General features: G+C 42.5%; 1 protein-coding gene across 2 annotated transcripts in view; it reads right to left on the minus strand.

Moving 5' to 3' along the window:
- ror1 (receptor tyrosine kinase-like orphan receptor 1) overlaps positions 1-16797 on the minus strand; it is a 358261-nt gene that overhangs the window by 340933 nt on the left and 531 nt on the right. The window lies entirely within an intron of this gene.

A 16797-nucleotide genomic window follows, 5' to 3' on the forward strand; every position in this document is an offset into this window, starting at 1 on the left:
AAAATGTTGGCTGTTGAGTTTCCCAAATTCACAATAGTAACTGCACTTCAAAAATAATTCAATGGACTGTAAAACAATTTGGGATGTTCTGAAGTTGTGAAAGGTGCTACACAAATGTAAGTCTTTCTTTCTTAACTGTCCAGTTGTAGGCCTGGGCTAACGATGAAGAATCCCCAGGTCCACCGGTGTAGCCCTATTCCTAACCCAGTAGATATCAGCCAGCACTTTAGACTGGGAATAAAAGCCTGCCACCTTCTTTGTCTCTGTGACTTATCTATACTCTGAGCAACAAAGGAGCCCTATTCTTGCCACATTTAACATGGAAGAAGGGAGAGAAGGAAAACTATCGCAATATATCTGGCAATACAGGGAAAATGAAAATAGTACTCAAGGCTCAGCATACTACAGGGGAGCTGCCAAATGGGATAAAAAGGAACATTAGAAGTCACTTTATCATATCTGAACTTAAGGAAAAATACCTTTGAAATTTTTTTTTTTTAGAGATTTTAAAGTATATTAATATGTTAAAAAAGGCTTCTGAATAGGGATGGTTCAGAATGCCTTAGGTATAGGTGCAATGTTATCCACTCAATTGATATTGCTGGGTGGGATGCCCAGGAATCATGGTAACGAGACAACAATTGGACATCAACAGTTGTTTAGACATTGTAATTGTGTTTTCTGTTCTGTGGCTGCAGACCTTCCCTGATGTTGGAGGAAGGTCTGTACAACTTGACATGAAACTGCTGGCTTGTATAGGCAACCTGACTCAGTTTACCTGCACAGCAGAAACAATAGCCACCTTCAATGCTGGGAAACTATGGCCCAGATCGTCCAGTCTCCAAATAGTCGGAGACAGGACCTAACTCCCAAGATGAGCTACCTCCTTGCAAATCGCAACGTACCGGGAAGTTTGAACTTCCAGTGGGCAATCCGCCTAACCCCTGGGACCCTCCAAAATAGTCTCCAATTCAGAGTTAGAGTCTGAGGTGGAGCACGGTTCCAAGTTACTTACCTGGATAGTTACACAGGAAATGTGAGACAGGTTAAAACCCAGTCTAACTCCTGGGAACTATACCACTGACCTCCTAATCATTTACACTGACCCCCCAACTCCCCCCTTGAACCCCCCACTCCCCCCAACTTGACCTGACTAGCCCCCACCGTCTGACTCCCCCACAACCTACCTGACTCCCCCCAACCCAACCTCACCATCCTCCCCATTATCCACTTACCTTACCCATCCTACACCTCACCCACTTTCCTTACTCAACCAACCTCCTCACCCACCCTATCCAGTTGCCTCCCTACTCCCTTACCCATCCTACCCTCTCAACCACCCTACCCCCTTCCCCACTTACCCTTCCCACCCTACCCCCCTTACCCAATTACCTTCGCTCTGTAGCTTTTCAAAGAAGCTTTGGGATACTTAAATTCTTTACTTACCAGAATACAGCAGTTAGTGCTGTAAAAAAGGGGTGTGGCTTCTGCAAGTATTCCTTTCGCTGCTCCCTCTGAGGTTTCCTGTGCTGACTAAATTCTGCAGGATTCTCCATTGGAAAATTGCCCATGAATATCAGAGGGAGGTAGGTGTGTATTTGTTTGTCTGATCAGGGTTGGAAATGGGAGTTCTGACCCTGAACAGAAGATTTGGACCCACATCTCTGAAGGCAAGCACTCACCATTCAGCAGAGGCCCTAGAGTCAGCTCATTTACTCTGCAATGCTGCCACTTAGGCTGATCTGGTGTAAAACTGGTCACCGTACTGATTGTGACAAAAGACTTAGTTAAATAAATGTGTACATAAAAATGGCCGTAAGTGAAAGTTTATGATTTAAAGAGACAGCACACCACCGAATGGGAAACAGGAAAGTGATGAGTAGAGTTACAAGTTAAACGAATCACAACAATTAACAATAAAACAATTAGCAAGTGAAGGCAATTCAAGGGCAACAATTTAAATCCACCATCATATACTGTTAACACTCTATAAACAAAGGAAAGAGTGAGCATGGTGTTCATGGATTGAAGAGAAGGGATGTTTCAAAATACTTACTTCATTCCTCTCAGACCTGTTGCGAGCTCTCCAGCCAGGGATAGAGGTGTACCATTGCTTCAACCTACACAACTGGAAATCTCTAGTTTGTGATACGACTGTCTTCAGAGTGTCTTGCTTCCCTTCACTTCCGCTCATGGCCTGACATTCAAATTCAACCCACGTTTACCATGATGGGCATCACGGGCTCAAATCTTATAGGGCAGAATATTGCCATCAGCTTGTGGGGGCAGGCCCGACACGCCAATGCGTAAAATGACGCGCGATGATGTCGGGCGTGTGTCATCGCACGTCATTTCGGTGTTTCGTTTGGCGGGCGCGCGCTGGAGGCAGCTGCGCGTCAGCCGAACTGTCAACAGCCTATTAAAGCCATTAAAAAAGCATTTAAAGTTGTTGACAACGCTGCCCGTCCAACCTTAAGGTTGGCGGGCGGGTGAAGAGCCCAAACAGCCGTTGTGAATTTCAGGAAACCTCATCCACGGGTGGGATGAGGTTTCCTGAAGCGTGTATAAAATAAATAAATAAATCTTCATGACTTCACAAACACTGTCACATGAGCGGACATGTTTAAATAATTTTTAACTTCATTATTTAAAACGTTTATTATCTATTTAATCTCCCTGAGGCCGCTCCATGTCCCGACTCTCCCTCCTCCACCCGCCCGCACAGGTAGCGCTGAGCGCCATGGAACGTGTATTACACTGGGTGGGCCTTAATTGGCCCGCCTATGTAAAATGGCGGCACGCAGCTGATCACGGGTGGCGATCAGCTCCACGCCCGCCCCCCGCCCACTCCCGCCCAGCCTGCCCGACATGGGTAAGATTCAGCCCATAGTGATGTGGTGCATTCGAGAACTCAGACAGCCAGCTCTCTGCCCAAGCAGCTCCTTGATGGAAACCCTCATCAGCAACACTTACATATTTGAACAGACTACGATACACACCAGAAAACAACATAAAAATGGCACGGAGGTATTTCAATTTGTATATTACCTTAATAAAACCAGCGACTGACCATTTATGTACAAGTGAACCTCAAAACACTGACAGTCCCCGACATTCCATTCATTAATTTAACTGTTTTTCTTTACATCTATAATAAAATGTTCCCCTATCCTATAGAGGGGCAGACCAAAGAATGTTTCTATGTAGAATGATACTATGTAGCTGGCATCCTGCCTATGCCAGTTCTTTGAAAGGGGTATTCAATTATTCCCACTCACCTATTGTTATCCCATAACCCTGCAAATTTTTCCCTCCAAGTATTTATCCAATTCTCTTTTGAATGTTATTACTGGGGGAAGGGGGAAGGAAAACTGGGTCAAGGCTCTAGTGCAAGGGAGGGGAAAGGGGAGAAATCAGCTGAAGGTTCTGTTCCCGATTGCTCGGTGTTGACCATGCTAATAAAAAGTGTGCACGCTAGCCTGTCACATATACTGTCCGGGCTTATCCATTTTAAATTGCAAAGTACCAGAATACAAACAGTATCAGTGAAACAACAGCCATCAGGAGTCCTCCTAAACAAAATAAGAGGAAACAGGAAGAACAGGAAAGAACTGGAAAGACACTGAACATATGATTTTAGAGGAGCAGTCAAATACATGGAGATAATTTGCATATTTGGACATTAAATTCTGCAATTATAGGGATATAATTTTTAAGTAATACAGAGTGATAAAACAAGAAGGCCCACTCTTCACTCAAACGTGCCATTTATTAAACCAATCAGAATGCAAAGATGTTTAAAATGAATGTTAAATCAATCTTACTGAGGCTGCACTAAGAAGAAGCAAAATGCTTCCTAATTTCTTTTGACACCTTCACGATCAACAAAGAGTCCAGGCAGGAGTCTATTACAAGAGTGTGATTTTGGAAGTAAATTTCTAATGGCTAGTTTGTTGGTTTGGGTGATTCCAAACACATAATTCACACTAATGCATGGAATGTTAAAGAGCAGGAATGCAAACAAGCTTGTTACCCTGTGTAAGGATTAGCATTCAGGCAAAATACACTGCACTTGGAACAAAAATAACACTACTTATCCTGGAGACACTTAACATTTCTAGAAATTAATTTGCACACAAAGGGCAGGTCTAAACCATGGAGGAACAGTTACTGTAAAAACAAATATTCTTTGTGAAATTTTAAACAACAAAATAGTTAAGTGTGACTGAGGGGGAACCAGGCTTTTTAAACCATCAAATAGCAAGCCCATCAGCACACTTCTTGTTCACCTCCCTCACACCAGCACCCCCCCACCCAGCCTGAGCTTAATGGCACAGAGTCATCCCAAACAGCACAATGTAACTTTGATCTTTCAGGCAGCTCCAATCAGTATTAAGATAAGGCTGTTCAAAGTCTGACCATTTTAACAATCGCCAATCATTCTCTTCTGTCGAAGCAGTTCTTCAGTCAATGATCCAATGATAACACCAGGGTTTGAAGCTCTTATTTTTTGTAGTCCAATTCCACAGCCTTGGGGACTAAGTAATAAATCTATACAGGTGTTGCAGTCTGTCACTAACAGACAAAAATAAGAGCAACCCATCTCTATTATTCGACTATTCACTTACTCTACTGACTTTGCCTTTCCCCGGTTTTCCCAAATTTCTTGCCTCTGCCTCACCTGAAGGAGCTCACTCATGCTGGGGCCTGGTTCCAGGGGCACCCCCTTCCATCTTGCTCATGTTGCAATTCTCATGAGCAAGGCTAGGCTCCAAGGCCAGACTAACATACAAACATGCTCATTTTTGAGCAGGGTCCCCTGCGTAACAAAGAAGAGCAGGAATCCAGCTTGGCTATTACCCCCCTTCCTTTGTTTAGGGTAGCTAGGAATATTCTAGCATCTCTAGCACCACCAGAGCAGAGATTAACTCATTTAGTACAATCCAGGGATCAAACTTGGGATCTTCCCAGTTTGTACCACTCAGGACCACAAACGGTGATACTTTTCTTCACCGAGTCATTGCTAGGATCCCATTCAACATGCTCTTAAAGACTTGATAAATTAGAACCATACAGAGACCTATCAACAATGTATAAACACTCATTAAAAAGCTGAATGAGAAAAAGACAGACAATATCCACAGGGAGAACAGAAGTGACGAAAAGTGACTATGCTAATCTGTAGGAGATGAAGTAGAAAGACTGAGGGATCTTTTTGTAAACATCTTAAAAGCTAATTGTTTCCTATCCATTGAAAGTTTCTTCAGAAGAATTCAGTAGCTGAGCAGTCTCACTTTATTTAAGCCTTTATTTTAGGCCCACAAAGATCAAAATCAGTCAGGAAATCCTTCCATTCTTCCTTCACAGCTCACCTGAATCTGACCAACAAAGCCCCAAGGTAGAAACCCAGAGACAACAACCTGAGAGCCAGTTAGACCAAAAGGAATAAAGACTTCAAGCGAAAATTAAATGGATATACATATCCACAAACTACTGCAAAAATATACAGAATCACGGAATATTACAGCATGTTAACAGGCCATTAAGCCTACCAAGCCTGAACTTGTATTTTTTTCTACATGATTGCCTCCTATGCCCTTAAACATTCCTCTTTTTTAAACAACAATCGAATTCCCTTCTAAAGGAACTTATCGCTCAAGTTCACAATTGCATAGGAGTGTATGCAAGCGTGTGTGCATGCACCATTGCATGTGGTCGTTCTGAGTCAATGTGTGTGTTGTGCAGGTGAGAGAGTGTATAAGGGTGCGTGGGCAAGAGAAGGCGTGTGAGCGAGAGAGGGCGCGTGGGCAAGAGAGGGCGTGTGGGCGAGAGAGGGCGCGTGGGCGAGAGAGGGCGTGTGGGCAAGAGAGGGCACGTGGGCAAGAGAGGGCACGTGCGCGAGAGAGGGCGCGTGGGTGAGAGAGGGCGCGTGGGTGAGAGAGGGCGTGTGGGCGAGAGAGGGCGTGTGGGCAAGAAAGGGCGTGTGGGCGAGAGAGGGCGTGTGGGCGAGAGAGGGCGTGTGGGCGAGAGAGGGCGTGTGGGCGAGAGGGCGTGTGGGCAAGAGAGAAAGTGTGCATGCTAGTGTTTGAGTGTGAATGCAGGCAAGCGAATGAGTGAGCAGGTGAGCAAACGTGTAATTGTCAGAGTATGTGCAGGAGAGTGAATGAGTGTCTTCATGCAAGTGAGTGAGTGTGCAAGTGACAATGTATATGGGGTGAGTGCATGCGTGGGCAATTGAGTGAGAGTCTGCAAGTGTGTGAGTGCAGGTGAACGATTATGCAAACAGAAGCACACGTGGTAGCAAAGGGAGGCAACTGTTGCCGGTACAGTTTGTTTGGTCTGTTTTCTCACTCTGGCTGCTAGCAAGCGTCAAATGTTGCTGTTATGAAATTTCATCTACACTGGGGAAGCATCATAGCCAGACAATAAAAGTCACAAAATCAACATTTTACTTTGAGTACAAATTAGCATCACCCAGCTGCAAGAAGATGCAACTACCCAATTTTAGAGACAAGGGCTGGAGAGGTTTGCCCATTTGTTATGATGTAGTGTGATATTGAGCTCTGCAGACCTGGCGAGACTAATCTGCCATTTCCGATGTAAGTTAATTTGATCCTGTTCCCTTGCCATCCTCTTCATACTACAGAACAAATTCAATATCTACACAGGCAAATATTCTGCATGCACAATTAGCATCATATCACAATCTTGTTGTTGTCTGGCGAGAACCTTCAGAATGGCAGTAAAGCAGAATGCTTTGTGAGCCTATATGGACAGTCTGAAAACCCAGTCAGATTGGCAACTACTTACCCTTGCTACTAGTGGCACAAAATAATCCAGAGCTCCTAAAGAAACCCCATCCCGAAGTGATTCACTTTGTCAGGTAAATAGGGTAAGAGATTCAATTCCCACTCTGTCCAGGTTAACTAATATCAGCCAGGACAATGATCATCACATTGCATCCAGAAAAAGTGCATGCGTGCGTGTGTGTGAATGAGAGAAAGTGCAAGCATCTGTGTGTATTTTTGTGTAGATCAGGCGAAGACAGGGTTAGGCTCTGTTGTGATGCCTCCCATGTTTGAATAGCCTATTTCTGATACCATCTGGGTAAACACATGAATAATGGCCAGCTGGGCAAATTGCCACAGGGTCACAAATAGTCATGGGCACCCCAGCAACCTCCACCCCAGGTACCATCTACGAGAGAGAAAGGGTGAAAGCTGCTCAAATGAGTCCCATTAATTAAAAAATGTTATGTCTGTTCCCTTCTCTCAATTATAATATCAGAAAGTTCCTATGATCCACACTAACCACAACTTCAGCAGAATCCAAGAACTGGTGCAGTGTCTGCAGAACACCCACTCACTCCATACCAACCCTCATTTTGTCTCTGTTATTTTTCCTGTGGTCAACTCAATTTTATTTTATTTGCTTGCTTGAACTATAAAGTTGAAGTGTCTCAAATTCCAACTGTAGGGCATAATTTTAAAAATCTTTTCGTCGTCACCACCCAGTATTATTATAAATTGTGAATTTTAATTCTGCTTCATGCCAAATCACAGTGTATGCAGAAACATACCCCTTCTTGCTAAGCTAATAAATGTTAACCCTTACTTGGCTAAATAAGCTAGGAGAGGAATGTTCTACAGTCTGCACCAATCCAGTTTCACTGCAAAACCCAATTTTATTTGGTTTATTTGGAATCTAGATGAAAGCCCCGGGCCCATAATGAAGGACATCATCAAAGTTTTAAAGATCGAGGCAGAAGATGTATCCAGATGTGGTGGTTAAATGATGGGAAGGAGAATGGGGGAGATCAGAGACATAAGATACAGTTTGAGATTCTGGGAAAGAATAACCTTCAAGTAGATTGTGTGGTGCAATAAGTCTTAATTTCAACACTGTGAGGATGTAGCTAGGAGGAAGAACAACCCATGAATTGCAAATTGAATTGCTCTGATGTTAGCCTCACGCAGACAGTAGCTCACCCTCAACATCCCAATAAATTTCATAAAGTTGCTGCACTGGTGTATTGGTTGCTATTTAAACATGCTTCAGGAAGTTAGGGCCAGTACTTAACAGCACATTAATAAGGAGATTTTTAATGAGGAGATTTATATTCCTGCAATCCCACCCAATCTCTCTGGCTCAGAGAAGGAACAATTGAAATTGTGCAGTCTCATCCCTACAGGTAGCAAAATTGTTGCTGGAAATTTTGAAAAGTTAAATTTTAAAAAATAATTCTCTTTTAATCCAATCTTGCTTTCACCTTCTATTTCTCTTTCTGCACCTGTTCTGATTCACTACTGTATTTCCTTCTGACTTCTACTGTACTCACTACTGTGTTTCCTTCTGACTCTTAGTCTACCCACTACTGCATTTCCTTTTCTCTCTCTACTGTATTCACTACAGTATTTCCTTCTGATAGACTACTGTACTCACTACTGTATACCCTTCTGACTCACTACTGTACTCAGTACTGCTTTTACATCTGACCCCTACTATACTCACTGCTGTATTTCCTTCTGACTCCTTCTCTACTCACTACTGTGTTTCCTTCTGACTCCTAGTGTACTCACTACTGTATTTTCCTCTGACTCACTATTGTATTTCCTTCTCACTCACTACTGTACTCACTACTGTATTTCCTTTTGACTCCTACTGTACTCAGTACTGCTTTTCCGTCTGACTCCTACTGTACTCACAACTGTATTTTCTTCTGGCCCACTACTGTACTCACTACTCTATTTATTACATTTACTTCTGAGTACTACTGTACTCGCTACTGTATTTGCACCTGACTCTCCACTGCACTCACGACTGTATTTTCTTGACTTACTACTGTATCCACTACTGTATTTTCTTCTGACTCACTACTGTTCTCACCAGTGCATTTCCTTCTGACCCAATACTGTAGCCACTACTTTTTTTCCTTCTGACTCACTACTGTACACACTACAGTATTTCCTTCTGACTCACTACTGTAGCCACTGCTGTATTTCCTTCTGACTCACTACTGCACTCATCCCTGTATTTCCTTCTGACTCACTACTGTACTCACTACTATATTTCCTACCACATTCACTACTGTCGTTACTACTGTATTTCGTCCTGACTCACCATTGTACTCACTACAGTATTTACATCTGACTCAAGACTCTATTTCCTTCTGGCTCACTACTGTACCAACTGCTGTATTTCCTTCTAACTCAATACAAATCTGCATCAGAGCAGTGGGACTCATTCAAGAAGAAAATAGGGAGAGTACAGGGCCAACATATTCCAGTAAAGATAAAGGGTGGGACCAACAAATCCAGGGAACCCTGGATGTCGAGGGATATACAGGATTGGATAAAGAGAAAAAGGGAGGCTTATGGCAGATACCGAGGGCTCAAAACAGCGGAAACCCTAGAGGAGTATAGAATGTGCAGGGGAATTAATAAAGGAAATTAGGAGGGTAAAAAGGGGGCATGAAAAAACATTGGCAGGTAAAATAAAGGAAAATCCAAAGTTGTTTTACAAGTACATTAAGAGTAAGAGGATAACTAGGGAAAGAGTAGGGCCCATTAAGGACCATAGTAGTAATTTGTGTGTTGAGCCGGAAGACGTAGGTAGGGTTCTAAATGAATACTTTGTGTCGGTGTTCACAAGTGAAAGGGACGATGTGGGTATGGAAATCAGGCAGAAGGACTGTGATATAATTAAAGAAATTAGCATAGAAAGAGAGGCGGTTCTAAGTGGTCCGACAGGCTTAAAAGTAGGTAAATCTCCAACCTCCGGATGAAATGTATCCCAGACTGTTAAGTGAGGCAAGGGAGGAGATAGCAGGGGCACTGGCAATAATTTTCAATACCTCTCTGGCCACAGGAGAGGTGCCAGAGGACTGGGGGGCAGCCAATGTGGTACCATTATTCAAGAAGGGAGGAAGGGATAAACCAGAGAACTACAGGCCAGTCAATCTAACCTCAGTGGTGGCAAAACTATTGGAAGCAATTCTGAGGGACAGAATGAATCTACACTTGGAGAGGCAGGAATTAATCAAGGACAGTCAGCATGGTTTTGTTAAAGGGAGGTCATGTCTGACCAATTTGATTGAATTTTTTGAAGAGATGACCAGGTGTGTAGATGAGGGCAATGCATTTGACGTAATCTACTTGGACTTCAGCAAGGCTTTTGATAAGGTCCCGCATGGGAAATTGATAATGAAGGTAAGAGTCCATGGGATCCAAGGAAATTTGGCAAATTGGATCCAGAATTGGCTGAGTGGCAGGGAGCAGAGGGTGATGGTTGAGGGGTGTTTTTCTGACTGGATGCCTGAGTCCAGTGGGGTTCCACAGGGATCGGTGTTGGGTCCCTTGCTGCCTGTGGTATATATAAATGATTTAGACTTGAATGTACGGGGTTGATCAGTAAGTTTGTGGATGACACGAAAATTGGAGGGGTGGTAAATAGTGAGGAGGATAGCCTTAGGTTACAGGAAGATATAGACGGGCTGGTCAAATGGGCTGATCAATGGCAAATGCAATTTAATCTGGATAAATGTGAGGTGATGCACTTGGGCAGGATAAACAAGGCACAGGAATACACGATAAATGGTAGGACCCTGGGGAGTACAGAGGATCAGAGGGACCTTGGTGTGCATGTCCACCGGTCCCTTAAGGTAGCGGGACAGGTAGGTAAGATGATTAAGAAGGCATATGGGATACTTGACTTTATTAGCCGAGGCATAGAATATAAGAGCAGGGAGGTTATGCTGGAACTGTATAAAACGCTGGTTAGGCCACAGCTAGAGTATTGCGTGCAGTTCTGGAATCTGCATTATAGGAAGGATGTGATTGCACTAGAGAGAGTGCAGAGGAGATTTACCAGGATGTTGCCTGGGCTGGAGAGTTTTAGTTATGAGGAGAGATTGGATAGACTGGGGTTATTTTCTCTGGAGCAGAGGAGATTGAGGGGGGGAACATGATTGAGGTGTATAAAATTATGAGGGGCATAGATAGGGTAGACAGGAAGGAACTTTTCCCCTTGGCGGAGGGATCAATAACCAGGGGGCATAGATTTAAGATAAGGGGCAGGAGGTTTAGAGGGGATGTGAGGAAGAATTTTTTCACTCAGAGGGTGGTGGGAATCTGGAACTCACTGCCTGAAAGGGTGGTAGAGGCAGAAACCCTCATAACATTTAAGAAGCATTTGGATGTGCACTTGCGATGCCATAGCATACAAGGCTATGGGCCTAGTGCTGGAAAATGGGATTAGAATAGTTAGGTACTTACAAAAAACTACTACGGATGCTGGAAATCCAAAACGAAAACAGAATTACCTGGAAAAACTCAGCAGGTCTGGCAGCATCGGCGGAGAAGAAAAGAGTTGACGTTTCGAGTCCTCATGAACTTCTGCTGAAGGGTCATGAGGACTCGAAACGTCAACTCTTTTCTTCTCCACCGATGCTGCCAGACCTGCTGAGTTTTTCCAGGTAATTCTGTTTTTATTATAGTTAGGTACTTGTTTGACCGGTGCAGACTCAATGGGCCGAAGGGCCTTTTTCTGTGCTATAGACCTCTATGACTCTATGACTGTTCTCGTCACTGTATTTCCTTCTAACTCACCAGTGCACTCACTACTGTATTTCCTTCTGACTCACTAATGTACTCACTACTGTATTTCCTTCTGGCTCACTACTGTATTTCCTTCAGATTCACTATTGTACTCACTACTGTGTTTACTTCTGACCTCTTCTGTACTCATTACTGTATTTCCTTCTGACTCACTACTGTACTCACTACTGTATTTCTTTCTGGCTCACTACTGTACTCACTATCATATTTCTTTCTGACTCACTGCTGTACTCACTACTGTATTTCCTCCTGAGACACTACTGTACTCACTACTGTATTTCCTTCTGACTCCTGTTGCACTCACTACTATTTTTCCTCCTGACTCACTACTGTACTCACTACTTATCCAATTCCTACTGTAGTCACTACTGTCATCACTACTGTATTTCATTCTGACTCACCACTGTACTCACTACAGTATTTACTCTGGCTCACTACTGTACTCACTATTGTATTTCCTTCTGGCTCACTACCAACTACTGTATTTCCTTCTAACTCAATACTGCTCTCACTACTGTATTTCCTTGACTCCTACTGTATTCACTACTGTACTTCCCTTTGACCCCTAATGTACTCATTACTGCATTACCCTGTGTTACTGTATTTCCTTCTGACTCACTACTGTGCTCACTGTAGTTCATCTTGGCTCACTATTGTACTCACTACTGTATTTCCTTCTGACTCCTATACTCACTACTGTATTTCCTTCTGACTCACCACTGTACTCACTACTGTATTTCCTTCTGACTCACCACTATACCCAACACCTGTATTTCCTTCTGATTCCTGCTGTACTCACTATGGCATTTCCTTCCGACTCACTACTGTACTCACTACTGTATTTCCCTCTGACTCACCACTGCACTTACTGCTGTATTTCTTTGAGTCACTACTGTGCTCACTACTGTATTTCCTTCTGACCCCTACTGTACTCACTACTGCATTTCCTTCTGCCCCCTACTGTACTCAATACTATATTTCCTTCTGACTCACCATTGTACTCACTACTGTATTTCCTCTTGACTCACCAATGTACTCAGCACTATATTTCCTTCTGACTCATTACTGTATTCACTACTGTATTTTCTTCTGACTCCTACTGTACTCACTACAGTATTTCTTTATGACTCACTACTGTAACCACTACTGTACTACCTTCTGACTCCGACTGTACTCTCTACTGTATTTCCTTCTGACTCACTACTGTACTCACCACTGTATTTCCTTCTGACTCACTACTGTATTTACCTGACCCTTACTGTACTCACTACTGTATTACCTTCTGGCTCAGTGCTGTACCAACTACTGTATTTCCTACTAACTCAATACTATTCTCACTACTGTATTTTCTTCTAACTCTCTGGTGTACTCATTACTGTATTTCCTTCTGACTCATGACTGTATTCACTACTGTATTTCCTTGACTCCTGCTGTACTCACTACTGCATTTCCTTCTGACTCACTACTGTACTCTCTACTGTATTTGCTTGACTCACTACTGTACTCACTACTGTATTTCCTTCTGGCTCCTGCTGTACTCACTGCGGTTTTCCTTCTAATTCACTACTGTCCTCACTACTCCATTTCCTACTGTAGTCACTAATGTCATCACAACTGTATTTCCTTCTGATTGACCACTCTACTCACTACTGTACCCACTGTATTTCCTTCTGACTCACCACTGTGCTCACTGTAGTTCCTCTTGACTCACTACTGTACTCACTACTGTGTTTCCTTCTCACTCACAACCGTACTCACTACTGAATTTCCTTCTGACTCTACTGTACTCCGTATTGTTTTTCTTTCTGACTCACTATGGTCCTCACTAGTGTATTTCCTGCTGACTCCTACTTACTACTGTAATTCCTCCTGCCTCACTATTGTTCTCACAACTGTATTTCCTTCTGACTCCTACTGTACTCACTACGGTATTTGCTCCAGACTCACCACTGCACTCACTACCGCATTTTGTTCTGACCCTACTGTAACTATTACTGTATTTTCTTCTGACTCACTACTGTAGGCACTACTGTATTTCTTCTGACTCACTACTGTGTTTACTTCTGACCCCTATTGTACTCTACTGTATTACCTTCTGACACCTACTGTACTCACTATTATATTTCCTTTTGACTCACTACTGTACTCACTACTGTGTTTCCTTCTGACTCACCAACATAACCATTACTGTATTTATTTCTAACTCACCACCACTGCAATCACTACTATATTTACTTCTGACTCACCACTACACTCACTAATGTATTTCCTTCTGACTCCTACTGCACTCACTACTGTATTTCCTTCTGAATCCTGCTGTACTCACTGCTGTATTTATTTCAGACTCAATACTGCACTCATTACTGTATTATCTTCTGACTCCTACTGTTCTCACAACTGTATTTCCTTCTGAATCTTGTTGCACTCACTACTGCATTTCCTTGATTCCTACTGCACTCACTATTGTATTTCATTCTGACTCCTACTGTACTCACTACTGTATTTACTTCAGACTCACCCCTGCACTCACTACTGTATTTACTTCTGAATCCTGCTATACTCACTACTGTATTTACTTCTGCCTCACTACTGCACTCACTACTTTATTACCTTCTGACACTACTATGCTCACTACTGTATTACCTTCTGACTCCTACTGTTCTCACAACTGTATTTCTTTGGAATCCTGTTGTACTCACTACTGTATTTACTTCTGATTCACTACTGCACTCACTACTTTATTACCTTCTGACTCCTACTGTTCTCACAACTGTATTTCTTTGGAATCCTGTTGTACTCACTACTGTATTTACTTCTGATTCACCACGGTACTCACTACTGTATTTACTTCTGGTTCACTACTGTATCTCTTTCTGACTCACTACTGTATTTCCTACTGTAGTCACTACTGTACTCACTACTATATTTCCTTCTGACTCACCACTGTACTCACTACTGCATTTCCTTCTGACTCACTACTCTACTCACTACTGTATTTCCTTTTGACTCACCACTGCACTCACTACTGTATTTCTTTCTGACTCACTACTGTATTTCCTACTGTAGTCACTACTGTTATTCACTACTCGATTTCCTACTGTAGTCACTACTGTAATCACTACTGTATTTCCTTCTGACTTACTACCATACTCACTACTGTTTATCCTCCTCTGTTCTTGACATTTTTTTCTCAATTCTTAAGTCTCATTGGTTAAGGAGGCAAGACTATCTGCCCCGTAACTCACTAAGGTCCTAGATGTCCTTTTGCTTTTGCTACGTTTATCAGCTCACATTTCCAGCAACTGACAGTGCAAATAAATTTGAGTTGGGGGGGAGGGGTTGGATTAAGTGTAACTGATGGGGCACGCAGCGAGATGTCCCATTCCAGCAAAACCTGGGTGTATGTTGACTAAACTGCCTTCAATCAGCATTTCTGTAGTTTAAGGCACCAAATTTTCAGAGAAGATTAATTTCACATTGCAGAATCAAACAATGATAGAATTTTCACAGGTCATTGACCTGAAACCTCCACAGAGGCTGCCTGACTTGCTGAGTATTTCTAACATTTTCTGTTTCTATTTCAGATTTCAGCATCTGCAGTATTTTGCTTTTGCTTTAAAGTTCCAATAAAGCTACCCACTTCCCAAGCACACCAGCTTCCAAAATCCTTGATCCAATGTGGAATCATAATCCAGTGTAAATTGTATATTTGCTGTCCAACAGTGAAGCCTTGCCCAATTGCACACAGATTCATGTCAGGAGTAAACATTTTGCACAGTTTAGATTCCTCGACAGAACTGGTGAATAAATGGGCTGCAGAATCCATTATAAAAACATCAATTTTTCCCCAGCTTTTGGGAGGAGTAAGGATAAGCAAAAGCACATTTTGTGAAGAAAAAATGAACAGTGTGCAAACAAATAGTTTTAAGGGAGAGATTCTGATAAAGGTTGGCATTCTACAAAAAGTAAGAATATATCTTGATTAACTTTCCCAAGCAACTCAATTAGATCAACAGTAACAGGAGTGACCCTCCAATTGATCTATCTTATTTGCCATGCAACAGCACAGTGGACTATTGTCTTCATGACTGAGAGGGACACACATCATGGTTTAAATTTCCCTTTATGCAATGAGTTTACTGTAATGATTCTGGGCCTTTTTTTTGTCTTTTGCCACAATTTTAAAGTAACCACAGTTTACAAATCAACCACATATTATACTAAGTGAGTTATTTTAACATGATGCAAGAACCAAATGACATCCCATGAATGACATTCCTTTGAAGTACCAAACAAATTTGTGCTAACTTAAATATGGACTGCACTGTGGAATGAAACATAAATGTAATTTAAAGAGTTGGAAAGCAAGTTAATTCTAAATTGTAAAACCTATGTGTGCTAACCTTCCAGAGAGTTTATTATAAAGACTGATACCAGGCCTAAAGTTCCAGGGAATGTGATGGTTTATTCACAAGCTCCATCCTCTTCACATTTGAATTGCTGGCAAGGGCATTTTTCTTGCGCTAGTTAAGCAGAAGAATTCACACCAGGCTGTCGACTTACAATTTACAGGGGGCTGAGTGGGGGAGAGGTCTCAAACTGAGAACTCACTCATCTCCTACACAAGAGTTAGATTGCATTGTACATCCGCAGGGATAGAGGCTGCCAGCTCTGGCACCCTGGGGAGGAGAGAGGTAAAGGGAGGGGGGGGGTGGTGGGGGGGTAGAGGAGGTGAAATGCCTAATCCCTTCACATTTCAGACACTTATTGTGCCGACAGTTTATTGGTAAATTGAAACTATGCAAAGAACTGCCGAACGCTGCATTTCCCGAATTCGAAAAGCAGAACCCAATTGCCACTTAAAAGGCTGAATGTTTGCGCAGCGTACACTTGTGTGGCCACTTACAGAAACAGCATATAAAACAAAGATAGACTTTAAACTAGGCTTTCATATATAGAACGTTTTAAGTTCGATTCCAAGACAAACAGAATAAAGCTCGCACTTGCTAAGCTTGGTCTGAAATTGACAGGCTGTCCATGTGGTCAGTGATCCCTCTCCATTTACTCCAAGCTCATGAAATGAACCATCCCGGGAGGATAGCGGCGGATTGCTTTTTTTTAAAAAAATATGCACATTATTCTATCCGGATTTATCATCCAAATGACAAATGCTCCAATGCTT

This window comes from Cetorhinus maximus, chromosome 17 (assembly GCF_964194155.1).
Source record: "Cetorhinus maximus chromosome 17, sCetMax3.hap1.1, whole genome shotgun sequence".
Taxonomy (NCBI): Eukaryota; Metazoa; Chordata; class Chondrichthyes; order Lamniformes; family Cetorhinidae; genus Cetorhinus; species Cetorhinus maximus.